Source organism: Drosophila innubila, chromosome X (genome assembly GCF_004354385.1).
Source record: "Drosophila innubila isolate TH190305 chromosome X, UK_Dinn_1.0, whole genome shotgun sequence".
In the NCBI taxonomy this organism is placed as follows: Eukaryota; Metazoa; Arthropoda; class Insecta; order Diptera; family Drosophilidae; genus Drosophila; species Drosophila innubila.
This window is the reverse complement of record NC_047626.1, coordinates 28,969,302-28,996,444: the sequence shown is the minus strand read 5'-3', so window position 1 is coordinate 28,996,444 and position 27,143 is coordinate 28,969,302. Positions and strand designations below refer to the sequence as shown.

The following is a 27,143-nucleotide window of genomic DNA, read 5'->3' as shown; positions in this document are numbered from 1 at the left end:
GAAGTTCAAATGGGCAGGGTGAGAAAAGTCTCCCGCCCTCTCCATTGCCATTCCTTTCTCTCTCCTTCTCTCTCTCTCTCTCTTTCTCTCTATCCATATATCGGTATCTCTGTCTGATCGAAGCCTGTGCTAACGGGAAGTGAGTCACAACAGTCGTGATTGACAGCGCCGGAATGTCAGCCGCTGTTAAGACAAACAATCTGGCGGTTTTTGTGGTTTTTAAGCGAAAATGAAAAATGTCAATTTGACAGCGACAACAACAACAGCAACAACAACAGCAAGGGATGCTCCGACAACTCCACACACACACACACACACACAAATACGAGTACTTCGTGAGTTTCCCAGTCTCAACCAGTCTCAATCTCATCCTTCCGCTGTCAGCGTCCATATGCGGGTCGCTCTTTAAGTAGATTGTCGTGTAAAACTGACACATTGCGGTTGCCAATGGGTTTGATTGCAGTGTACGTGTATGTAACTGCAAAGTTTCTAATGAAAATACACATATCTAGAAATGCTTTCGATTCATTTCATTTAATTCCGTTTCGTTACGTTCTGTTCCGTTTCAATTCGTTTCATTTTTGGCCATGTCGATTCGCTTTAAGGCCATAAGCAGCTGCTTTTCAAAATAGAATCAAGCGGAAAAGCCAAAAGCCCATAAAAATCGCGACTAAAAAAAAGTTACGTGCACATACTAAACAACAACAGCAACAATAACAACAACATCTCGAAATGGCCAAGAGAAGACAACATCGAAATGGCCAACTGAGCAGCAGCGGCAGCAGCTGTTGATGATGGTCCGACGTTGGTGGAGCGTGTGGCAATTGTTGCCACTCCAACTCCTGCAAGGCGGAAGCCTCAATACAACAACAACAGCAACAACCACAGACACAGACACAACAACAACACCTTTTAAAGTGCGGCCCAGAAAAGGCAGCAACTGCGTATAGTAAAAGTAGCAATTTAAAGACGATTAGAATTGATTATAATTAGTTGCTGACCACAACAAGCGAAGCAGCTCTGCAACAGCAGATAGAGAGAGATAGATAGAGAGAGAGAGAGAGAGAGAGAGGAGAATCAGCTGCTATCCTTTTATAGTCATGGGACACGCCCATCTTGGGCGCCCATATTAGTTATGCATATTAACATGGAAATGAATTTATTTTTACTTAAAATGACATTCATACGCTCCAAATTCGTATTATTATTTTTATTATTATTATTGTTATGATTGGAACGGCAAAAGGTCAGCAAAGGCTGGTCAAATGTGCGACCATGCCAAAGGCGCCTTCTCCTCCTTCCCCCCCTATCCCCATCAACTGAGTCTGTGAATATGCAGAACGAGCATCGAAATGGAGATACTTAAATTGGCTTTAAGGCAAATACAGATATTTTCTGCCCAAGAAGGAAACGAGAGAAAAAGAAAATCATATACTTTGAAAGTAATTGTATTGGGACATAGCATTAAGTTCCGTTCCATATATTTATTTACTCTTGTACAAATATTTTAATAAACTTGGGAAATCATTCTTTAAAACATCTTGACGCGGATTGAATGATTTATGGGAACAATAGCTTCGTTAATTTTTATATATTTCTAAGGGCCTATCACAGATATTTTGCATAAGGTGTATAGAAATTAATGTCATATTTGAAAATATCTTTTTGAAAAAATTTGATGAGACATTGAAAAACCGGCCCTAATTTTGTAAGTTACAGAAATTTGTAAGTCACCCAAAAACTCCAACTGTATGTATGTTAATCAATTAAATATTATGAGAATACTTTTTAAAATGCTTAAACTTAAGGACAAATATCCTAAAAATGTTTATTGCTTTAATAACCTGTTATAATAAGGGAATAATACCGGAACCGTTACCGGTATTGTTAACCAAAACTAATCGTTTCATGTTTAGTACCGGAACTAGAACCATAACCGAAATAAATTTATTTTCATAAACAGATAACCATGGTTTCGGTAATGTTGCTAGGTCAAAGGTCTGACCAACTTTAAACTTTCATTACTTTGTCAAAACTGATCAGATTTATTTTGCATTATAAATATATATTATTAAATTCGTACAATCAATTTAATTCCCCTAGATCAAGATGTTGTCTTTCCTTTGTAATCTGAAAATTGAAAATTTTAAAGTCGTGCACTTTTATTCAACTTCTTATGTCATATAGTAATTAGTAGACAAAAATGTTGACTTGTAAACTTGCTAGATCCAAAGTCTGACTATATCAAAAATCAATCGATTCTTAAACGGATTAACATTTTGATAGTGGTTTGACCTCTTAATTGATTCTGCTTTCAAATTTAATTTATTTCGTTAAAAAAACTTTCAATCTAAAATTTGGACTTTTAATCAACTTCTATAAAACAACACACATTTTATCATTTTAAGGATCGGTTTTTCAATGTCTCCTTACATTTTATTTAAGAAATACTTTCAAATTTCACATTAATGTATATATATTTTACATCAAAATATCTCTTATATAGTTATCAAACCCCTTAGTTAGTCAGCAAAAAATTGGACTTCAATTTTGAAAAATTAAATTGTTTTACCGGTACGTACCGGAACTGGAAGGACTTACTGGAACTAAAAACCAGAACCGATATTGTTTTCGGTTTAATCCCTTAGTTATTATTCATTTTAAGCTAATGATCCATGCTTTGCTTATACAAATTCTGTGATGTATAATATCTGAGCACATGAAAAGCTTATTGGAGTTCTAATGGGTTCTCTCAAGAAGCACTCAAAATATTTGAGATATTATAGCTAAACGAGTGTAATGACCAAGTGTTCAGCTTAAATACGAAAGGGGTACATTATTTTCCGCCAAGTACTTGAATGTCCAACTGGACCACTAGTAAATGGTAAATATCAAACTATGTATGTGATGCGACTTATTAGTTGTTAGCGGATGTACACAACAACAGTTACTACATAAAAAATTAAGGAGTGGCAAGTGAGATTGGGCTGTCCAGTTGTTGCTGTTGCTGGACTCTTCCAGAAAATTCCGGGAAGGTCAACAAAATGCTGTAACAACAATAGCAACAACTACATGGAAGAACCCTCTGCAATGCCCAAAGTAGTCGTATCTTGTTGTTGTACTTTTTTCTTTCTTGCTTTCTTTATATTTTCTTTTTGTGATGACTCATTGCCAAGTTCAAATGTCATGGTGAACGACGACGGAGGCGATGTCGACGCCACTTGGGTTCATGTTTCCACGATTTTCTTGGTATCAGCATACGCGCCAGTCGCTCGGTTATCAGGCCCAAAACATTGCCTGTCTCGTACCGCCTTCTCTCTTAAAATATCATACTGAAAATATTTCACATTGTCGTCACTTTGGTTACTTCATATGGAAAACCATACAAAGAAAAAAAACAAGAGCGTTTGGTCCAGAGGAGCGTGAAGGACTCTCAAATACCCTGCAAACTTTTGTAGTCACTTTTGTTTTAGTCCTGATTCCAATTCCATCTCCATTATTCTTGTTTACTTTCTAAACCTTTTTAAAAAACCTTAAAATACTCTCAATTTTCTCACTTTGTTATGGAATCAATACGAAATTTGGATCAAAGGATAAGAGAGAGTAAAACAATTTTTGACATGCTCGTATATCAGCTTTAGTATTGACGAGATATGGTTTATTTTTTAAAAGAACACATAACCTACTATTGTAGGTTGTAAGTCAATCGATTTTATAGGGTATTTGTACGTCCAACGACCTAGCTGAAAATACAGTTTGCTTCGCTTTGACATGGGACGCCAAAAGTGCCGTTAGGGGACTTTATCAGAACTGGGCCAGTGAGTTCTTAAGTAGATGAATTCATTATGCCGTGCCACTAAATATCGATAAATTGGAAATTCAAAAAGCATTTACATAAGTATAGTCTTTTGATCAGACTATAAGTATTTTCTAAGGAAATCCCTTTGACTGTTATCCATCCACGCATTATGTCAAAATATGTGCATTACATTTCCTTGTAGTTTTCCTTATTGTGCGAGACAACTTTTTTTTAATGCTTTTGGAAAAAAAAAAGAAAGGAAGAAAAAAAATTGACGACTGGCAAATTGCCGTCCACTTTTTATGTTGTCCTAACCCAAGTTTCCAAGTTTGAACCTTTTATCGTTGCAATTCATGTCGTTGTCAGAGTCAGTTTTTCTTTTCTGTCGATGTTTTCATTTGCCTTCATTCGATTTGTAGGCCCAAAGCATCAGAATCCTAAAAATGCTGTTGCCCGTTTCTTTCATTTTTCGTTGTCAGAGTTGTTTTGTTGGTGTGTGGCGCTGCGTATCGGTATTTGACATCTGGGTATATGTAACATGTATCTGTATTTGTATCTGTATCTGTATCTGTATCTGTATCTGTATCTGTTACTGGGGCTGTTTTGTATCTGTATCTGGCATGCATGTGTGCGGCTTCCAGGCCAAGCCCAATGCTGTCGACGTGTTGATATGTTTATCATTGTTATTATTTATGTTTAGATTTGAATGTCAATGTCGATGCCGCCGCATCGGAGTACAATTCCCAGTGGCTGGCTGGGAGAGGTGGACACCCTTCAGGGTGACGCATGTTGCTGGGGTTTATTGTGCGCACTTTGAACTTTGATGGCATTAAGATGTCAATTTGCGTTTTGACTTACGAAAGACATGAATCGAGAGCCGACATACAAAACATCCCATACCATGTACCCCACACTTTGCACCTGAACTTCAACCCGTATCCGAATCCCAATACGAGCCGGCATTGGCATCCAACCGAGAAAATTTAAATGAAAAGGATTTATCATGTGGATTGTAAAATGTTTTTCCGCCTCGTTGGTGTCAATTGAATTCGCCATTTTCAATCATTTTTTCAGTTGTTTTGTTAATTACATTAATACAAAATTTGGTATAAAAAATATGTCAAGTATAATTATACTGATTTAAATTTCTAATTAATGGCCTTTGTAGCCTCTAATTGGCAGCATCAACAAGCCGAATCAAATGATTTCTAATCAAACTACACGAAAAGCTGAAGAAAGCTTTTGCCTGAAAGTGAAAACGAGAACATTAAAACTTAAAAAAAAAAGAAAAAAAAATACCAAAAATAATAAAAGTGAAAATGAAAATGAAGAAGTTGAAGATGAAGATGAAGATGAGGAGGGAGCAAAAGAAGAAGACAAGACAGCTAAAATAAAAAGCAAAAGAAATTAATTTCCATTGAATTCCAAATGCCACTTGGAAGATGCTCAACAACAGCAACAACTACAACAAAGTCAAATATTCGAAAGACAAAGAAATTTTTTAATTGATTTCACTTAAAGTACCAACAACCAACAACAACAAGGAGAATATGATGCAGAAGAAGAAGATGAGGAAGACAAAGCACATGAAGAAGCAGGAAAAGTACAAAAGTTTGTTGTTTTTCGACTTACAAGTCGATTTTTGGGAAAGGCCAGAGCCATAGCCAGAACCGACATATCCATCCAAATACACTTGACCATTTAAAAGCAAGCCCATACAGCAAGAGAGCGAAAGAGAAAGAGATAGAGACAGAGAGAGAAAGAGACTGTCGTTATGTCCGAATCCAAGTGGGCATAATTGGCCATTATATGTGGGCCTAAAAAACAGCATCAACAACAGAAGGCAGCAGGCGCTGGGATTGGGATTGGGCTGGGGCTGGGGCTTGGGAGTGGAGATGGAGATGGGATTGGAAATGAGAATGGTTGGCCACTTGGGAGGCGGCTAATTAAAAGTAGCGTGAAATACAATTTGGCAATGGAGCAGCAACAACAAGGAGAACAACAAAAACAACACTACATGCCATTCATAATAACCATAATGGATTCGAACATGTTCAAGTTGAAGTTAAGGATTTCAATAAACTGAATCCCTCTGTCTCTACTTCCCCCCAGTGAAATGGAAACAAAAATGAAATGCCAAACCCGGAGAACCAGTGACGGCGATGGAAACGGACACGGAGACGGAGACGTAGTCTGCATGTATATTTTGTATTTTGTTTGTTGGGGGATTTCGCAAAAAGTTAATGTAAGCGGATAAGCTTAAAGTTGGATTGCGACTTGGGAAGTTCGGTGGGTCGGGAACGAGCTGCTTTTGGGAGTTGAATCGTTTTCGATTTCGAATTTTCAGTTGGATTTACACTGATTGATACCGATGCTGAACAGTGTAAATGTCAGGGGATTAGTGTGTCTCAGTTTCCTTAGTCTTGGCTAAACATAATGTCAAGACTTTAACCTGTCCTGACCTGACCTGACCTCCCCTAACCGTACCTCAACTCATCTGACCTATGCCAAAAAAATCAAACAATGCACCTAAATTTCAATGCAATGCTCGTGCGTTGACAACGACGCGTCGTTGAGAATCCGGCAATTTGTCAAATTGAGAATGGACAGAAAAAATGTGAAAATCGTAATTGATTTCTATGAAAATGTCATTGGAAATTTACCAAAGAATTTCGAACTCGAACGAAACGTGAAATCTATTACTATACCAAACTGTGTCTGTGTGTGTTTGTGTGTGTGTGTTTGTGTGTGTGTGTGTGTGTGAAACACTCTATGTAAATTTCTCAATTAGGTGCACAAGCAAAAGCAACGAAATCCATTTCTCGGTGTCATTAATCATGAACAGCCCAACTATCTACCAAGTGTCTATCTGTCATGCCCATCGTACACCCATCACAAACCGCCACAGCAACAGCAACAGCAACGACAACGGGGCAACTCAGCAAGAGTCCAGTTCCAGTTGCAGTTCCCATCACTGTAACAGTTGCAGTTCCAAATTTCTTGGCCAACTAATGCTTTTAACCGAACCGAACACACACGCACAGTGAAAAACAAATTTCCAAAACTATTGTACTCAAACTCATCTCGTGTTATCGATAACTTTAAGCTACGCATATCGCACTGGGTCTTTTTTGGGTTTTCATTAAGTTCCCAGATTCTTTATTTAAAACTAAGCTTGCATTATTTTATATTTAGTTGTTATCGTTCACTTTGAGTCGCGTATTATGAGCATTTAAAAATAAAAAATCCAAGGAAATTTATTAAAATTTTAACATTATTTGGGACAACTTAGTCTAAAATAATTGAACTTAAGAGACAGTTTATCGTGTAATCAATCGATTGAAATTCTCATCGATTTATTAAAGTCACATTTTACATAGTATCTAAAGAAGCTAATGAAAATTTACAACAGATAGGTATGCTTTAGTGAAATTTTAGCTATAAGATGACTTTGCTAGAACAAGAGTTGAAATAATGTGACCATGGAGCCTTCAAGGTTATCTTAGCGTTAGAAAATTAAATAGTATAACTGGTCAATGTGTTAAAAATGACAAAAATTAAAGATCAAAAATTACAATCATCAATTTAGAATATTTTAAAAAAGAGAAGTCGACTGGATTAAGAAAATCGTACACAATCTTGCACATACTTTTAATCAGGGGTGGCACAGAAATCAAAACCAACCGAAAATCTCCCAAAACTCAAATTTTTTTTAAAGATTTTCAGGGGTGCCACAAAAACTGAAACAAACCGAAAATCTCCCCAAAAATTTAAAGAGATTTGGGAGATTTTCGGTTGGTACGTTTTCTGTGGCACCCCTTATTGTGTTGGTTTTAGATTTCTGTGGAACCCCTGAATATGACCGTATTGGTCACATTAATGAGTAGAAGTATTGAGAATATACGATCAGATAATGTATAGAAAATATAATCAAATTGCGAACGAAGAATTGCATTGCAGATTTGCTCTAGTAAAACTAACAACGGCAACAACAACACTAGCAACAACAGCAAGTAACAAGTAACAAGAACACCAACACCAACAACAACTATAATCACAACAATAACAACAAGAGCAATAGCATCGACTCTGAATCTGACACTGCGCTTCAGTCGTCACAGAGTCAAAGTCATTGCGCTCTCTTTATCAGTTGGACTCTCTCTCTCTCCCTCTCTCAGTTGACTCTCTGAGGTCTGCAACGATCTCTGGGAGTCGGAGTGCGGCACGAACGCTTCGGATTTGACTCTTGACGCTCTTGCGCTCTCTTCTTCTCCCACTCTCCCACGGACACGACGCGTCGTGACGCAGCGGCAGCGGCAGCAGCGTCTGCTGCGGTCTCGGGGCCACGACGCGACGCCCGCACACAACATTTTCAAGCCTCATTCCACAAACAACTGTGAACGTGAACGGTAACGGTGCGTGCAGTGTGACTTAACTGATCGGCAGCTAGCGATATCGGGGGATCGTTAAGCGAAGCTCCATCTCAACTAATCCCAACTAAACTTACTGAAACTGAAACAGCGAACAACCAACAACCAACAACGAACAGTGACAACAAGTGCCCAATGCGACAATGCGATCAATAATTCTATTTTCATTTCGATTGCTCTTTCCTTCTATTTTTGTAATTGTTCCGTATCTATTTTTCTTTTTTTGTTCACAACTCTTCTATATGTCACAGAAACATTTTGTAGTATTTAAAATATACCAAAATATGTACTATGACATTGTTGGGATGCATGCAAAAAAAAAAAATACTAATCGCGCGAAACGTGCTTAATTCATAATTTTATTTAATTACATTATATTTTTTATTAAAATTTTTTTTTTACGTTTTTCTTATGCGATCGTGCGCCAAAAAGTCTAGCGAAAAAAAAAAACAAACCAAAACGTTTTTTCGTGTGCATTTCTCTTTCATGGTGTGATTCGCTTTGGTATTAGTTTGACCCGATTCCGATTTGAATTTGGACTGTGTGTAACCAAGTGACAAAAGCAATAACAAAATATACGAAACAAAACAAAACAAATTACATGCGTATCTGTGAAAGGAAACAAAAAGCGGGAGAAATAAAATCAAATAAAATGCACAAATAATACTTAATATTCATGTACATGCATATATGTACATTTGTATGATATCCATACATATGTACATATTCATACATATGTATGCGTTGTGAAACACGCCGTATTTTGTTGTGTTGTTGTTGCTATTGCTACAACAGCAACAGGCGCCGATAATTTATAATCTTTTACATTGTATTTATATGTACATCGCTTATGCATACATACATATGTATATGTTTATGTATTTGTTGGCATGTTGTAACAATATTCGTTTTTTTTATTGTTACAACAAATGCTAATTTCCATATATGTATGTAATACAATTATGAACAATTTTATACTTTTTGTCTTTTTCTGCAATTGCATATTTCAACAGCTATTGTACCACTGTGCGCGTGCATTTTCTGCCTCCTTTATTACACTATTTCATATATCTACATATATATGACAAGTATATATGTATGTAGTGTATATACATATGTATATTTTGATGCTGTCGTGTAAATTGTGACGATATTTATTTTTTGTGTGCGAATCTTTCTTTGTGAACGGAATTATCTATGCTTATATACGGTATTTGTATGTGCCTGTATGTGTGTGTGTGCGTGTCTGTGTCTGTGTAAGCCATGTGAGGCACTTGCAATGCAACAAGCACAGTAACAACAAGCAGTTGTCATAATGCCAACAAAAACAACAACAACAACAACAACATCGACAACGACAAGAAAATGAAAGGCAACAAGCGACAAGAAAACTTCAAGCAACTAAATAAAATTTAGATAAAACACAAAAAAAAAATACAAAAATCAAAACCGAAACTGGCCGAGTCCACAACTAAAAAAAAACAGCAACAAAAACAACGATAACCATAGAGATTTAAAGCGCGGTTCTCAAAGCAACAACTACAACAATAACAACAAAAACAAAAACAGCAACAAGAACGAGAGCAACAACAACGAGAGCATCAAACGAATTCGTATTTATTATATATTTGTATGCTAATTTATTTTACAATAATTTGGTATTAACCCAAAATCCAACAACAACAACAACAACTGCGAAAGATAAAACAAGCAACAATAACAATCACTGCGTTGACAGCAGCCGCAGCAGCAACAACAACAACAAAAACAACAAAGCCGCATGCGCAACGGCTTTTTCTCTCTGCGTCTCCATCTCCCTTCCACTTTTGATTGTCGTCTTCTTTCGCCTGGGATATAAAACAGCGAAATGTAAGTTTTTTTTTTTATGTTTTCATTTTAATTATTATAATTTGTTTCTCTTTTTTAAATATTGTTTAAAACATGTTTTTAATGCAAATTCAATTGAATTTAGACGGCGACGCAGCAGCAGGAAGGGGAGCATAAAGGGGAGTAGAAAAGAGTAGTAGCATTGGTAGTAGTAGTAGTAGTAGTAGTAGTGGTGTCAGTTGCAGTTGCAGTTGTAGTAGTAGTCGGATTATCTACCGGTTATTCACAAGTTACTGCTGTTGTTGTACAGTTAGCGGTTACTGTGGCTTTTTTGGGCATATCCTCATTGCCTTAGGCATACCATGACCAATCCTTGGGCTTTACCCAACAGCTGCCGGGTCCTTCAAATAAGCCATTTGACTTCTCTCTAATTGAGGGCGCGTTGCGCCTTTTTTGTGGCTGCAACTGTGACTGTGACTGTGACTGCTTACGCGGATACGGATGCGTAAGTACGTACAGTAAGGCAGGCGACAGACGGACAGACGGACGGACGGACATACGGTCACTCGATGGTCGTTGGTCGTTGGTCGACGGGCGGTTTCGCTTTCAGTCGCTAACGAAATCCGCATAGGTGTTACTTTCGATGATGAGCAACGGTTTATGAGAGGCGCTTAAGTGGCCTGTGACGATGAGCAGCAATTTAATATATTATTTTAAGATACAGGCGAGCTTCGCTATGACGAATTCGAATCTGATTCGAACTAACCAACTGTTCTTTATAGCGCATGCTGACTGTATAATACTCGGTATGCAAAAACATATATTAAATTTTAAATTTTATAATAGGAATAGAAAGACGTAGTGGAAACTAGATGAGAATATCATAGCCTCTTTCGATGACCAACTTTTTTGTACATTCTAAAAAAATATCTACATGATTTGCAGCTGAATTAAGAAATATATACTTACTTACAAAAAATTTAAATGAAACAAAATGTGCAGAGATTTTAGAAACGTGATTTTAGATTCACCAGATAAGCTCAACTCTTTCTCTTGGGTTTCCCTCACAATTCACAACGTGGTACGCTTAAACTGAAATCTAAAGATTCGCATAAAGAGGAAAGAGATTTTTAATGGCCCATTGAACTATTTGACCTTCACTTTTGGCTTATCAGTCAAAGATTTGGCAAAACAACAACAAATGCTAATGTTGTGTTTGGCTCAGCGATGAGAATTGCGATGCTAATAATGATGATGATGATGATGATGTCAGTGTATCTGTGTTATCAGTTGGTTGAGTACAACATTCTGTTATGCGTGCCACAGTCAAACCGATCATTTCCGCTAGTTAAATTTCAAATTTGAAACAAAAGCAACAATTGTAACTGAAACACACTAATGGTATTTAACATTTGGCAGACACTCAGTTGTCCAGTTGTTTAGTTGTCCAGAAAATCACCAACAAAAATTGGTGACATCCGAATCGGAGCTCGGAAATTCAATGTGGACAAATGTCCGCGTGGTCAACAAATTCATTAGAAGCATTCGAAAGCAAATCACATGAGGCACTGATAGATGAGCATACTCAGCACTCAGCCCACAGCACTCATCATTCACATTTACATTCACACTCGAAACTTACTCACATACTAGTATTCATTGGGATTGTGAGAATAAATCAGCAACGAGACACGAAATTCTCATTTTCATGAAGCATTCAATTGCTATAACCCCTACCCAATGTCTTTCTCCTTAATTTTCATCCCCTGTTATAGCTGCCTCCAACAATCAAATAATTTGATTTAAGCTAAAGGCACTGCAGGGTCTATTAGAAATGGCCATTAGCAACTCTACGAATTGGGATTTCTGGGATTCTTCAGAGACCAAAGAATGCGCAGTACGTGCCTTGGACCCCATCGCAGTGACCTCAGCTTCCGTTTTATATTACTCTTCCAATCGCAATGTGTTTTTTTTTTATAATTTTCTTTGCTTATGTTTCTTCTTCTTTTTATTGCTTCTTCTGTGTCTGTGTTTTTCAAGTACTCACCAGCTTAAAGGCTGTACACCCCATCAATGGGCGGAATATTTTCAGTGCAACTGAAAGTAATAATAAAAAAGAATTATTATTCAATTGGAAGATTGGAAGATATAAAAAAAATTAATGTTTTTAGATAATAGCTCTTCTAATGTTCTTCCATCAAAAGCTTTACAAGAACTCAACTGTTTTCAAATTTGAAAACTTTTAATTACATTTCAATAAGAATGAGAAATTATATAAGGTTTTGTAACGTTCTCTCAGGTTCTTCCAGGTAATAGTATATCTTTTTTGCTTCAAGCCTTGGATCATCAACTGTCTTTATGGAAAAATTCAAAGATTTGGAAAGCTCTTCACAATTTGATAAATTGTTTTATACTTTTGCTTATTATACATTTCTTATATCATGATTTCTTCTGAATAGTAGAGAAAAATTTACTAAACGAAAAAGTCTTTTTGTACTTTGTATTTCGCCTTAAACGTTTTTGGAAGTTGGGGTTTTATATCAATATTTTCAATGCTTGCGTACAAAATCTTAAGAAAGACTCCAAGTTGAGAGTCAAACATGTTGTGTTGTTCTTACAGATTTTTAAAGAGTTTCAGAGTCAAACAAAAATAATTATGTAAATGTTATGCGTCAAATTAAATAATGAAATTCAACAGAAAGTTGCTACTCCAATGTTTTACCATATAGGGGCATATACAGTTTGTCGATCGTTTGTTGTAGGCGGAAATTTAATAAGGCAAACTAGATATATACACCGTTGGCCTCCCAAGCACACCTGACCCAGCTGAACCACCTGACCAGCATGTGTATGTATGTGTGTGTGTGTGTGCTGACTAAATGAAAATGCCAATGGAATATACCCGTTAGCGCTCATAGCGGGCAGATATAATAGAATAGGCTCCAATCCAATTTCCCCCCAACTGTTGCCTCGGCCATGTGCACTGTAGCGTGTAGCATAAACACCGCCCCCTCTCTGCCTCCCTATCACCCTTCTGTCCCCCTCACCGTCCCGCTGCTTTGGCCAGTTATTTAAGCATGAAATGCCGCAGGGTGATTCGTATTCGGCTTGTGCCGCATTCTGAGTCATCAGAGTCCGCCCGCCTAAGCGCAGCGATGCGTCAAAGTGTCGACGAACGTCGCAACGTCGCATCGTCGCAACGGGGGCAACTCTGGCACACAGAAGTTGCCATGCGGCAGGGGCGGGGGCAGGAACAAGTGGAGTAGGAGAGGGAGGGGGTAAGGAACAATACTCGCGGCGATTTGATTGCGGCAGCGCATGTTACGCTTTTGTGGTCATCGTTGTTGTTGCTGCTGTTGTTGTTGCTGTTGCCGGCGGGCAAGCGGAAGCAGTAAACAGTTGGGGCAGCAACAGCAGCAGCGTCTAATCACCGCCGATCGCTGGACTTGAGTTGACTACAGGTGCATTTGGTTGGCCGCATGGCTGCCTCATTTGATGCGTCTTTTGCTGCAACAGCAACAGCAACAGCAGTAAAAACAACAACAACAACAACAACAACACGAACAGCAGCAGCAGCAACAGCAGCGACTATTACAATGCGACTTTTTATTGTTCTTGTTTGCCTCCGCTCGTAATTTACATTACACTCCATGGCCGAGCCGACAGTCGTCGTTTGTCTTTCTTTATGATGCCTCCAAGTTGTCGTCGTAGAAAGAGATGGATATAGATAGATAGAGAGAGATATAGTGAGAGCGAGGGCGAGAGAGTGAGAGAGGCAGAGGCAGAGGGAGAGGAAAAGGGCCTCCTTCTTCCGCTGCCACTGACACTGCCACAGTTGCTGCTGCTGTTGCTGTTGCTGCTGTTGCTGTTGCTGCTGCTGCTGATATAAGCCAAAGCTCTGTCGACGTCAGAGCTCAATGCGTCGCTGCTACTTCCGCTTACAATTGTTTTTTATTATTACACTTTATTACACATTTTATATTCCGTTTTCATTTCTATTTCTGCTGCCGTTGACATTGTTGTTGCTGTCCATGTTGTTGTTGTTGTTGTCGCTTCTGTTGCTGCTTTTGGTAAATGATTTAATTATTTTAAATTCTTGTTTTTGTTTCGGTGTATTTTTTTTTTTTTTTTTTTTTGTAATATTTTTTGTATTGTTTTGTTGTGTACTTGTTTCTTGTTGGAGTTGGCCACATTTGCATGTGCTAGCGGCCACGCCCCCCTCCCCTACCCTTTACACACTCACACACACACGCTCACACACACTCAGACTCTCGCTCATATACTTGGCATGTTATTTGGGGAAAAGCATAAAAATAAACTGAAAATTAAACGTTGTCAACCGCAAATGTGACAAGCACTTAATTTTCATGCATGTAAAGGGCGCCAAGTGGAGGCCAAAACAGCGGAAAGGCAACCAGAGCCTGGCGAGGATTGGCCAGCAGAATATAAAGGCTACTAGCAGCATGTACCAGGAACAGGCGACATGTTAACACTTTTCCTCTAGTTGACATTGTTTGGTATTGCAGGACCAAGAAGTTATCTGTTGTTCGTGATCAGATTGAGATTGGATCGTTTTAAGATCGTGTTTAGAGAGTAGACTTAGAGGGATCGAAAGATACAATAATGAATTACTTTATCAATTAAATTGTCTACTTTGCTGAGCTAACTCGATCGCAATTGATAAGAAAATTTCAATTTACGTAAAGTTCAGGTATCTATTTACTAAACTGAATGATTTTAAGTAGCGTGTTTTACATGGAGCTTAGATAAGCAATATAAACTTATTAATTCAACTAAATGAATAATTTGTTTTTGTGTTTTTGAGCATTCTGAACATTACAAGAATAATTGGATTAATGGAATTACCAAAAAAATACTTGAACTAAATAGTTTAGCTAAGCTTATCATCGTCGTTTCGAAGAGGGGGAGGGGGGGGGGCAAGGGGGGCAACCGCTTTGGGCGCTAAGATTTAAGGGGCGCTGAAAATATGAAATTTTGAAATATTTCAAAAAGAGTTTGGAATTAAATTAATCAGACAACGAAAAGTGCTTAAACAATTTTAATATGTGGCTGCAGATGATATCAAAAACATACCAGAAACTGGTACATTTCTAATTCCATTTTTAAGCAACTAAAATTGAGATTTCAGGCACTTTTTAATGTTCCTGAGGATTCGAATTATTAAACAGGCTTTAACACTTAATTCAAATTGGACAGTGAACTTGAAAAGCATACAATGAATTTGACAACGATTTTTTTTAACGATTCTTGTCACATCAGCATTAACAGATCGTTTATTTAGCAAACTTCAAATAAATTTGAACCAATTACGATCATCTATTGGACACGATAACTTGGCAGTCTCCGTTTGCTATCAATCGAATATCTCCAGATATGGGTAAAGTAATTTATGAGCTTCCTTTCATAAAAGCTAACTATTAATACCTCAATTTGGGGGACCTTAAATCAATTTTACAATTTTAGGAATAACAAACCATTATAAAATTAAAGTTTAAAACTCTTAATTTTATCATGTATTTGTAAAGTATGTTTTCAGGATGTTATTGATAAATTCAGACAATATGCGGATAAAATGGCAACGATTCAGCATTTTAAAAGTCAAAGAAGTCTAAAATATTTGATCGCCCAAATCTTTGCCCCGGCAGCAACGGCGCTGAAGCTTATGATCAGTTGTTAACAAAATTATCTGAAACTTAAGCATTAAATTATGCAACCCTAACTGATAACGTCTCTAAGCAGGGTTAAGTATGCTACCGATATATAATATAGGTGATCTAGATTCTAGAATATTATTAAGATAAATATATAACGCATTTTTCTTATGATTTATAATTCATTAATGACAGTAGTAAAGAATTTCCATCTATACAGTAGTGAAGAAGCTCTTAAATATTATAGTAAATAGTTTTTTTTTTTTTAAATTTAACAAAATATAATATTAAAAATTGTTGAATTTATCAACTGATCCCGTTTATCATAAAATTCCCTTGCATGCCGTGCTGCATATTGACAAATTTGTTGGCTGTGCCGTAATTTGTTCTATGCACCTGTTCATGCAGCCACCCCCTCAGCGTTCACGTGTGTGTGCGTGTGTGTGTGTGTGTGTCAAGTGTGAAAGCATATGTTTTTACAATGGCAACGTGATGGGCGCTGAGTGGTGGGGGGACAAAGCAGAGCAGGGGTGTGTGTGCGTGTGTGTTGTGTTGTGTGTACTGTGTGTTGTGGCTTGTGAATTGTACTCGTTGGCTATGCACAGGATGGGTCAATGAGCGGCAGGAGGGATTAAAGGGCCACGTGGCTGGTGGTGTGTGTGTGGGGGAGTGGAAGGGGAGCCGCTGGATTATTCACATTGTGAAATGCAGTTTTTGGTGTGCGCAAAATGAAAACGCGTGTTTTTGCCCGCCACACTTGTCGTTGTTTTTGTTAGTGTTGCTGTTGCTGTTGCTGATGCCAACGGCAACACCGACGCCTCGTTGCCTTGGGGACAGAATGAGGGGTAAGGAAGGTGCTGAGGTGGGAAGGGGGAAGGGGGAAGGAGGATGTTGTTGCCGTTGGGGTAGAGACAACAACGACGTTGGCATCCGTTACAGCTGTTTGCGGTAACCAGCGATGTTTTGGTTGACAATTCTCGTTTGGATTTTTGGCCTTTTTATCATATTTTGTTGTGTTTGTTATTGTTGTTAAAATTGTTGTTGTTGCCGTCCGTCCGTCTGTCTGTCTGTCTGTCGCCCTGCCTTCCACAGTGTCATAAGCATTGTAGTTGCCACTATTGTACATGTTGTTACTGTTGCTGCTGCTGCTGTTAGGGTTGTTTATTATGCAGTATGTTGCGTTTGGGGTTTTTTAATTTTATGACTGCGAAAACAGCAACAAAAGCAACAATAAATACTCGGCAACACCAACAAACAACATAATTTCATGATCTCATTACCAAAAAGAGGATGTGGTGCCACTGACAGTGGCAAGCACGGTGGCATGCCTCAAATACGTGCTCCTACATCAGCTCTGATATGCAACTGTTGGATCTACAGTCGAAAGGTGGCAAAAGATTTCAGTAACATTTTCACATCATTTTTTGGATTATTCTACTTGTATCAGGATGAGGAATAGACGTAACAGACCCTACAAAATAAAAATATGATTCTTGATCAGTATCCCTGATTGTATTAACTTTTCTTTAACTACTCTTATTTTGTTTGTTTTTGTTCTTTCTTTCTTTCTTTCTATCTTCTTTACTTCCAATTCTTCTTTAAATATCACTTGCCTAATTCTCTACTCAAGGACATACGCAGGTATAGGCAGCTACATCTTTCAAAATAAAGAAATTATAACGAACATTTTTATATATTGTACTCCAAAAGGGAAAAATTAAAACATTGTACTTTAAAAGATGCTAACACAGCTCAAAATGATCTAAATCATTGCAATAATACAATCTGTTGAAATAAAATATTAAGGAACGAATTTTTAAACATAATGGATGAAAAAAATCAAAAGAGTTTGCTTATGATTGCGTAGACCCAAATGTTTCTGGAGCCCAAGTTGTCACCACCATTTAACAAACTTTTCTGTAATCAAACATTTTTTTATTTCTAAAATCTACAATTATTTTAAAAGCTTTTCTCTAGATGTGAATGTGAGTTATTCAACATTACTTAAAAATCACTCAGCCGATCTTAAAGAGCATTATACTTTCACAAACTTATATAAATTTTTAAAATAAGATGATAAATAATGTTTTTTCTTCTTCATATAAGATGTTAGGCATTAAAATCTGTGGTGGAGATTCGGCTGGGCATATTTGCAAACCTGCCCAACGTGAATTGAGGGGTTTGTTTGGAATTATTATGATAAGGCTTCATTTAAAATTCAAAAATATTTCGAGGACGGCAAAATGCATCTTGTTATAAGCCATAATAAAACCACTGCAGTTTGATTGATGATCAAAGAAGTTTTTTTTTTTAACGTGTGGCAGCTATATGCTATAGTGGGCCGATTTGAATAAAATTTGTTTAGGATAGGCAGACACTTGCCAGTATTCACATATTGTCACCAAGTTTTATTCACAGTCTCGTTTTTTTGCGAACCATAGTGGGCGTGGAAAAATTTTAATATTTACTGAATCTGCCTGAAATTAAAGGGAGTCTACATTCGAAATATACGCCTAACTCTTACCAACTCTAATAGGATATTTCCACGACCACTCACATTTGCCACATTTGCTCACATTTGAATGTGCCTTATATTTAATAAACATCGCGTGTTGATAAAAAAATAATGAAATTCACCGGGGCTAATGGCAAAAAATCGGCTCATTCATTATGAATGAGCCAAAATGATCATTCGGATTTTGTACTAAAATGAAGTCCACATCTGGGCCAAATGATGAAAATGGCGTCGAATGAGCCAAATGTGCTGTCGTGGAAATAGGCTATAAGATCTTTTAGTTTATACAAACAGTTGGACATAAGTTTATCGAGTCGGCTGTTTGTGCTGATGAAAAATATATATACTTTGGGGCTCTGGCACGCCTCCTTTCCGCACATGGGTATAAAATACATACTAAAAAATTTGTTCTGCACCCCCCACCCCCCTAATTTTCATCCTGCGTACACCCTTGGCTCAACTTTTAAGTCTTTAAAAAAGAATTCCTATATTCATTATACTCTACATAACAGATACAAATTTCCTTTCTATACCATTCTATCTATTTCATTTCATATATTATACCTCATTCTCTGTTGTTCATTCTGAATCCTTAATTCTTTCTCTTTCATTCTGACATCAGCAATATCTAGAACTTTTTCATATTTTCTATTTTAACTTTTAAACATTTGTTTCTTTGGCTCTCTCTTTTTAATGCTCTTTGTCAATTTTAGTTCAGTTTTTGATCTGTAGTCTCGTCTAAGTATTTTATGCTGTTATATGTATATTTATATACATACATTCATCGGCTGATCACTTGTCATGGCACACGACTTGACACCACCCAACCAGATGATCAGGCTCACGGTTGTTGGGTGTTTTTGGGGGCGCAAAGCGAATCACTTACAACAATAGCAGCAACTACAATAAGACAAGTAACAATAACAACAATAACATGAAGAGCAACTGTAACAACAACAAGAACAATAACAATAACAGTCTTATTATATTTTTGTTCGACGGGGCCAAGAGTCGAATTATGTGAGAAATGTATTAAAATTTGTTGCGACAGCGAAATGCAAGCAAGCAAATTGCCAGCAACACCCATTGCTCCCCTCACCCCCTGCCACGTTATACTACCACACCACCACCCCCCACCCCCTTCAGTTCTCGACAACTATCACTGCCACCCTCTGGTTTATTCTTCATACTTCGTTCTTCATTCTTCATCAGCAATCGCCCACACCAATGCCAGCGATTGCAGCAGGGCCAAAGTTGTTGCAGCTGCAGCTGCTGCCAGTTGTTGTTGTTGTTGTTGTTGCTTGCTGTGTGGCATCTTCTGCAGAAGTTTCCCATGAACTGATGGCGCCCTCTTTGCTGAATGGGCGATTGGCCGTGTGACCGATGCTGACATGTTGCTGATGCCTCTGGCAGCAACAGCAGCAACTAACAACAACAACAACAACAGCAGTCGCATTGTTGCTAGTTGTTAACTTTGTGTGCTGTCAATGATTTTGTGGTTCAAGCAATTCAATTGAAAATGACGATGACGATGAAGATGATGATGATGATGATGATGAAGGCAATGATGACGTTGTTGATGATGTTGCGGACTAAACAATGCGAGTCATGGGTGGGCCATGGATCGGACCAAAGCAGGCCACTGATCACGACAACCAAGCAGCAGCCCTTCGTTGTTGTTGTTGTTGTTGTCTGTTGCTGGTGCCTGTTGTTGTTGCTGCTGTCGTGGATTGAAACGTGAGATGGCAGATAAATCAATGCCGGCCACAGCAATAGATGCGGCATTGTTGTTGCTCCACATTCAAAATCATTGAACTAATGAACGAGCCTGCCAGCAGCAGCAGCAGCAACAACTGCAACATGTTGCTGTCGAGAAGGCGGCACACGGCAGCAACAGCAACTGCAACAACAACACCAGCAACAGCTGTAATAAGCACAATTATAGAAAGTTTAATGACTTTAAAAAGGCGCTGAGAAGCAAGACAGGGAGAGAGAGAGAGAGAGAGAGAGAGAGAGAAAGAGATTGAGAGAGACAGAGAGAGAGAGATAAAAGTCAAGAGAGAGACAGATTACAACTTTGTCTAATCGAAATCGAAAACAAACCGCATTAAAAGTCGCAAAAAATAAAACAAACAAAAAAGTCACTCACAAACGTGGGGAACGTTGACCTCCATTAAAGTGATCGTGCAACGGGGGGGAAGAGAAGGGGCGGTGCCATGCATTGTGGGAGTGTCAACGGGAAGGGGCTGAACGAGCATGTTATGCTGTCATGTAGATAACAGCAAGTGTGCGAGTAGACAAAGCTTTAGCTATATGTAGCTATAGCTATAATATAGCTCTAACAGCATCCATATAGCTATAGGTACACTGAAAAAAAATCAAGACCATTCGTCTTAAATATTTTGTTTTTAAAAGAAGACAATTTTCAACCCACTTACTAATACTAAGAATAATAATCTAAAAAATTGCAGTTCTTAATATATAAATAATAATCTTAAATTGTTCCGAAAGTACAAAAATTTTAAAGGTTATTTTAAATTTAGTTGAAAGCAAACGCGGGTTCAAGTCCTCCACCTCTTTTAAAAAAAAGCATAGTAAAGGAATATTTATAATAATACCAACCACAAAAAAATGTATGTGTACCAACATAAAGAAAAATTAAAAGCTTCCTAATTTATTTTTAATTTGTTGACTTAAATTTTGAGAACATTCATATGTATGTTATATAAAGAATTTAGTCTGATTTGATATTTTAGAAATTTTATGTACTCGACGCATTTTTTACACCAAAACTTTTGGTTTTGAGACCAAAATCTTGATTTCAGAACATTTTTTTGATCAGTGTATATTCTAGCAAGAGCAAGAGCTAGGTCTTTATAGCCTATGCGTATACTTGATATTCTGTATGTTCACTGATAATAATTAAAAAGAATTGTGGTCCACCCTCGCACCTCCTCGCTCTCTAAACCCTCCCCTCTCCCCGTCCCCCCTCCAATGCCTGTTTTCGGCTGTCCCTGACATCAGCTCAAGCTTCAACTCAGACTTCTCCTTGTCATTGTCAGTCGCAATTAATTGAGCTTTAATCATGTCTTGGTCGCCCGTCATGCAATCACTTTTGGATCTGTTGCAATCGACACAGAGAGTTCACCCCAGCTGCATTCAAGTTGCTTGCACCACTCACCGCACCACACATTGCACCACAGCCAGCTATGAGTAGTCTACAAATTACTCAGTCAATTCGAGATGCAGTTGGAGTTCGAGATAGAGTATGTGTCAAGTTATGCATGTTTTAAATGATGCTTCTGATTGCATTCCAAAATCGGTTTCATAATTAATCAATCGCTATTGATTCGATATGCACAGTTTGATTATACGAATGCATAAGATTCATAAATATGTAAGTAGATAATTTCGTTAAAATCTATCTCCCAACTATTAGCACCTATTCCAGCTGTTAATTTCTTACGAGAATTATCTTTATTGGAGTTGCAACTTGAGGAAAACATTGAAGCACTGCGAGTAACATCTGTAGGTACAGTGGTAGCAAAAGTAATGGGAAGTCTGATCGAATCGATTTATATACCCCCTGAACCCAAGGTATGGGTTCGAACCTTGGTTCAATTTCATACAAAAAAATATTTTTATTGTTATACATTTTTCTCTACTCTTTGAACTAATTAAATTTTTTTTTTTTAAGAAATAAAACTTTGATGATAATTAAAATTTATTTGAAGATTTAAATATGACTTATTTTAGTTCGGTATCAAATAATTGCGTAATATTAATAAAATATTTATATAATTATTTTTTTTTTTCGAACCGAACCTTTAATTTTAGAAAGCAGTTCGGTTTAGGTTCAGGTTCGCAAAGTAAATAATTTTAAAGCTTCAGTTCATGATCCGGTTCAGGCCGCTTTAAAACCCGAACCCAACCGGTTCTACGAGGTTCGGTTCAGAACCGGTTTGCAGCCTTGATGTCAACACAACAACATATTTTAGGAAAGAAGAAACTCCGGGATTTGGAGATAGTACCGGTTCCAAACAGTGACAAAAGTTTGATAATCTCGTATACTCTGAAACCAAGTACGAAATACTTGATTCAAGTACGTATATTTATTTCACTCTCGCCAAATGAATTGATCATCGGAGTTGTTGAACGAATGTGGTACTTGAATTCAATATTATAGGCTGATTTACATATAAAAGAAATATCCTGCCAGAATTTTAAACATGCATTTTAGAATAATTTTCTTGTATACTATATGTAATAGTCACCTAATCAATCATCTTGCCGAGAGTTGCCCTCCAGCTGGTTATCTGTGGTATTCCCCAAGAACCTGTTTCTCCAAGCAAAAGTTTTTAAATGCTCGCCTGATGAATAGCTTGATATACTTATTCATGAGTGTACTTTATGGACCTGCGACTCTTCATATTCCGCAGATCCTTCTCACACGCGATAGCTGGAGTGTACTTTATACCGATTCCTTAGACTCTACGGTTTGAAGTTTAGACTCGGTTTCTTGTTGAGCTGCCCCTTTCGCTGCACTCAACAGTCAGCTGCAAAAAAGTTTTCATTGTTCATAAATTTTAGCGCACTTTGCTATAATGATATAATAATCATTTTATTTCTCATTGTTGTCGGGAGTTTCTCAGTTGGTTTCTCGCTTGGGTATCTCGCTTTTGGTGCTGAATTGTCGCCGTTTTATTGCCAAAAGAAAACAACTACAAATTTGCGTTTAAATTAAAAACTTCTTTTTTTTGCATAAGCGCAAATTATGAACAGTAATAAAAAGTAAAAAAAAAACAACATCAACAAGCATGATAGAAAGAGAGAGAGAAAGAGAGTGAGGTAGAGACAGGGAAAAACAAGAAAGAAGAGATATCTTTGGCGGGCTGAAATTTAAATACTCTTTGCAGATTATTTCTTATATTTATACTATACGATTTGGGTGATTTTTAACTTGGAATTGTTAAAAATGACAGTATTTAAACAAAGAAATGATTTTTAATAACAGCTGCATAATTAAATAAATTCTTGTAATAAAATTGTAATGCACATTAAAACTGGGATTTCCAGTTTCTTATTAAACAAAAAGTGAATGGTTATATAAATTTGATTTGGTTTCTTACTACATATAGCAAGTGTTATAGTAGAAAGATGAAATTTTATCAATTTCATTTTTACGTGAAGCTAAGATACTAGAGACATTCACATATTGCCTGATCAACAATATTTCTATATGCATACACAATGTCTGACATTATTATATTAACCTCTGTAAGAGTATTACAAAAAAAATGCCAAAAAATTAATAAGACGACAAAATTTAAAGATTATTGCAAAAGTGGAAGTGGAAGCTGTCGCTGTCGCTGACGTTGCGATGTTGACGTCGACGTTGACGTCGAAGTCGAAGTCGCTGTCAGCAGCAGCGTCAGTGTTGGCAGCGGCGACATTGCTTGGCGCTAATTTGATTTTTGTTGCTTTTGCGGCGCCTCAGCGACTGCAGCTGTTGCAGTTGTTGTTTCTGCTGTTGCTGTTGTTGTTGTTGTTGTCTGGGGAGTTACATTTTGACATTTAAACGTGTTTTTGGCACTTGACGGCATTTTTAGCTGGCGGCCCGTTATTGTTGTTGCCGTCTTCTTTATACGCTTGTCGAGGGTATATTAGTTTTAAGCAAAGTATGTAATCATGTCCTAATCAGCATTAAACAAAGAGTCCATATAGCCATGTCTGTCTGTATGTAAGTATGAACGAAAGAAAGGTAGAAGAAATATATAGACTTCCTTATGTGTAGAGCAGTGGTGGGAACACCTTTGCTCTTGCTGCTCACAGTGCTCAAACAGTTATATTTTGGAAAGTGCCGCCAAAAAGACGCACAAGCACTTGAACGAACAGGTGCCGATCTCAATCCGTTAAATATAATACCAACAACACTGAGCCATAAATGTGTTCATTTTGCTTTATTTTTTGAGATCAGGAGTTGTGTTAATTATATATGTTGTTGTAGTGCTCACGATTGCAAATTTTAAATTTTGTTGCAAATACAATTAAAGTTTTAAGGTGACTGGACCGGGGTATCTTGTAGTCGAGCACTCTTAACTTAAGCTTCCTTACTTGTTTTTTTTTTTATATTTTTTATTTTGTGTATTTTTTTTTTCGTGCCCACCGCTGCTGTAGAGAAATTCAGTTAATTTTAAATTGTTGGTGCAAATACAATTAAAGTTTTTAAGCGACTGGACCAGGGTATCTTGTAGTCGAACACTCTAAAATTTAGCTTTCTTACTTGTTTTTTTTTTAATATTTTTTATTTTGTGTATTTTCTTTTTTCGTGCCCACCGCTGCTGTAGAGAAATTCAGTTAATTTTAAATTTTTGGTGCAAATACAATTAAAGTTTTTAAGCGACTGGACCAGGGTATCTTGTAGTCGAGCACTCTTAACTTAAGCTTTCTTACTTGTTTTTTTTTTTATAATTTTTATTTCGTGTCTTTGTTTTGGTTTTTCTTTTTTATTGCTAAATTTTTATTATCTTTCTTGATTTGCGCTTTGCTGTTTTTATAGCGCCGTTCGCCACTCGTCGTTCGCCATTCGCCGTGTTAGCCGTTTGCTGACTGTCGTCGCGTCGCATCGTATCGTCTGTTTGCCTTTTGTACAAGTTTTCACCAATTTGGCCCACAGCTGTAACCCTTCCCCGCTCTGTTCGCTCTTTCTCACTTCTTATTGCGCCCTACAATAGGAACCTGAAAATCTGGTGTCCACTCATAGGCATCATAGAAATTTCTCGCCTGAATGCAAATTTTACTTTTATTGTTTCATGTTTTATCAATAACAAAAAATAAAGAAACAAATTGATTGCAGCTCAGTTTGTTTGGGGACCTCATAAAGGACTACAATCACACACACACACGCACAGGGAAGTTGACTAAAATTTTCCTTGGCATCGGCCCGAAAATTGAATGTCAAGTTGAACGGCAAAACCTGTTTGATTTTCAAATCAACCGAATCCAAATAAAGCAAACGCACATTACAGATTGAAATAGACACAAAATATTGTGTAAGGGAGAGAAAGGAATAAAGGGGGACACAACGGGGAGGGTCGGATTTTGGGTTCGTGTTCGGGTTTGGGTTCAGTTATCGATTTCGGGGCCAAACGCTCATCGAGGCGTAGAATTAAACTGTCAAATTCAACAAATAACTGGATTTGTTACATTCAATGCCAAAACGTATACGAAGAAGAGAAAGATGGCTTAAATATTGCCAACTAACATAAATAGAGGAAAATTTGTCCGGAAAATGGCCATAGCTGAAAGCTACTCGTATTTAAAGGCAACTACGAGTATAATTCCAGTAATTCCAGTACTTTCAATCGAAAAAAACAAACAAAATTCAAACAAAACATCGACTGATAACCAGCTCAGACTATTTATATTATTAAAAACAACTTTAATCGCCGTTGGAATTTGTTGTGTTAAATTTGTTATGTAAAATCTGAAATTCTTAGGGAATCGTTCGCCAAGGTCACAATTGCGGGGAGTATCTGATAGGTCCCAACGCCCACAAGCTTCCTCTCTGAATTTCCATCCCTATCAACTTAAATAGACGCAAAACGTTTGCCTTTTTGCGTCTTCAACATTATTTTGAGGCACGCATTTACAAATTGTTCAGTTTGGGTTCGCTTTAATCTTAATAACCGGAAGGAATAGAAAAAATCAAATGGTTTAATCTTCAAAACTTAAATATTTTTGTAACTACGCATATTTTTAAGAATTGGGCGTAAAATTAATGAAAGACGTGAAAAAGTATTTGCGTTTTACTCCAAGGAACTTTCAAGCATGTTCTGGATTGAGCGTGATGGAACATTTATTTATGACCGTCCTTTATAACATGACAGGGAGGGAATCGAACCCAGTTATAAAAGACGAGTGTAAAGGAACGAGAAAATAAGACAGTAAACTCTGAATAATTATTCATTGATTATAATCAATGAGCTCCAAAAATTTAAAACTCAGCTGTAAATGCATTAATTTTGCTTAGTTACAACGTGCAATTAAAATGTAACGATTAACCAAACACTGTTAATCATTTATGGTCATTAAAGCAATTTTAAATTCTTATTTTTAGAGCAATCCCGCATTTGCAGACTCACGGAGCAGGAGAAAGGATTTTCCACATCCTGCCAAGGAAGGAGGAAAACTGTTGGCGTTGCATTTGTTACTCCCCTGTTTATTTGTGACATTTATGTCGCCTGCTTTGTGGTGAGTAAATACAAAAAAGATATGTGGGGTTACATCTGCAGTGAAGCTACGCTATCATGAATGTTAAGTAGAATAAAATTAAGCCTAAATTCGCATTTCTCTGTCTGTCTGATAGAGGGAAATAGAATAAGAGAATGTCATTTAAAATTCGTTTGTAAATGTGTTACCTATAGACAGGTACATTTTAGCGACAGACAACTGTAGTACATAAATAATTTTGATTTTTGTTAATTTGTTGTTTTCGCGCATTTTTCGCTGATAATTTTGGTGCCCATAAATTGCATAAATATTTTGTGGGCTGGGAAAGAGAAAGGGGCGAGGGAGAGGGGCTCTGGCTGTTAACTGTGAATGGGCGAGCTTCCCTTTTTGATTGAATTTCATTTTGTTTAATATTTTTTAATTTTTTTGCGTTTTTTCGCTTCTGTTTTAGTTGATTAAACACAACTGTTTACATACTGCGTTTCTGCTGGAAATGCATTTCTCACTTTTCCAGGCAGAGCTTTTCCACGACGCGACGCGATTGTTTCTTTATCACAATTGCCATAAATTACGAATTCCCTTTCCGAAATATATATAAAAAAAAATTGTGCTGAGCATAAATATTGGCAATATTGTCGTTGTTGCTATCGCCAGTTGTTGTTGCTGTC

The 27,143-nt window shown here is 37.2% G+C and overlaps 1 protein-coding gene across 1 annotated transcript in view; it reads right to left on the bottom strand.

Annotated features, from left to right (window-relative positions):
* Positions 1 to 27,143, bottom strand: part of LOC117793984 (chaoptin) — a 74,968-nt gene that overhangs the window by 30,301 nt on the left and 17,524 nt on the right. Inside the window, exon 2 of the mRNA XM_034634449.1 lies at positions 12,104 to 12,153. The gene's annotated coding sequence lies outside the window, so the exon portion shown is untranslated. The remainder of the gene's footprint in view (positions 1 to 12,103; positions 12,154 to 27,143) is intronic.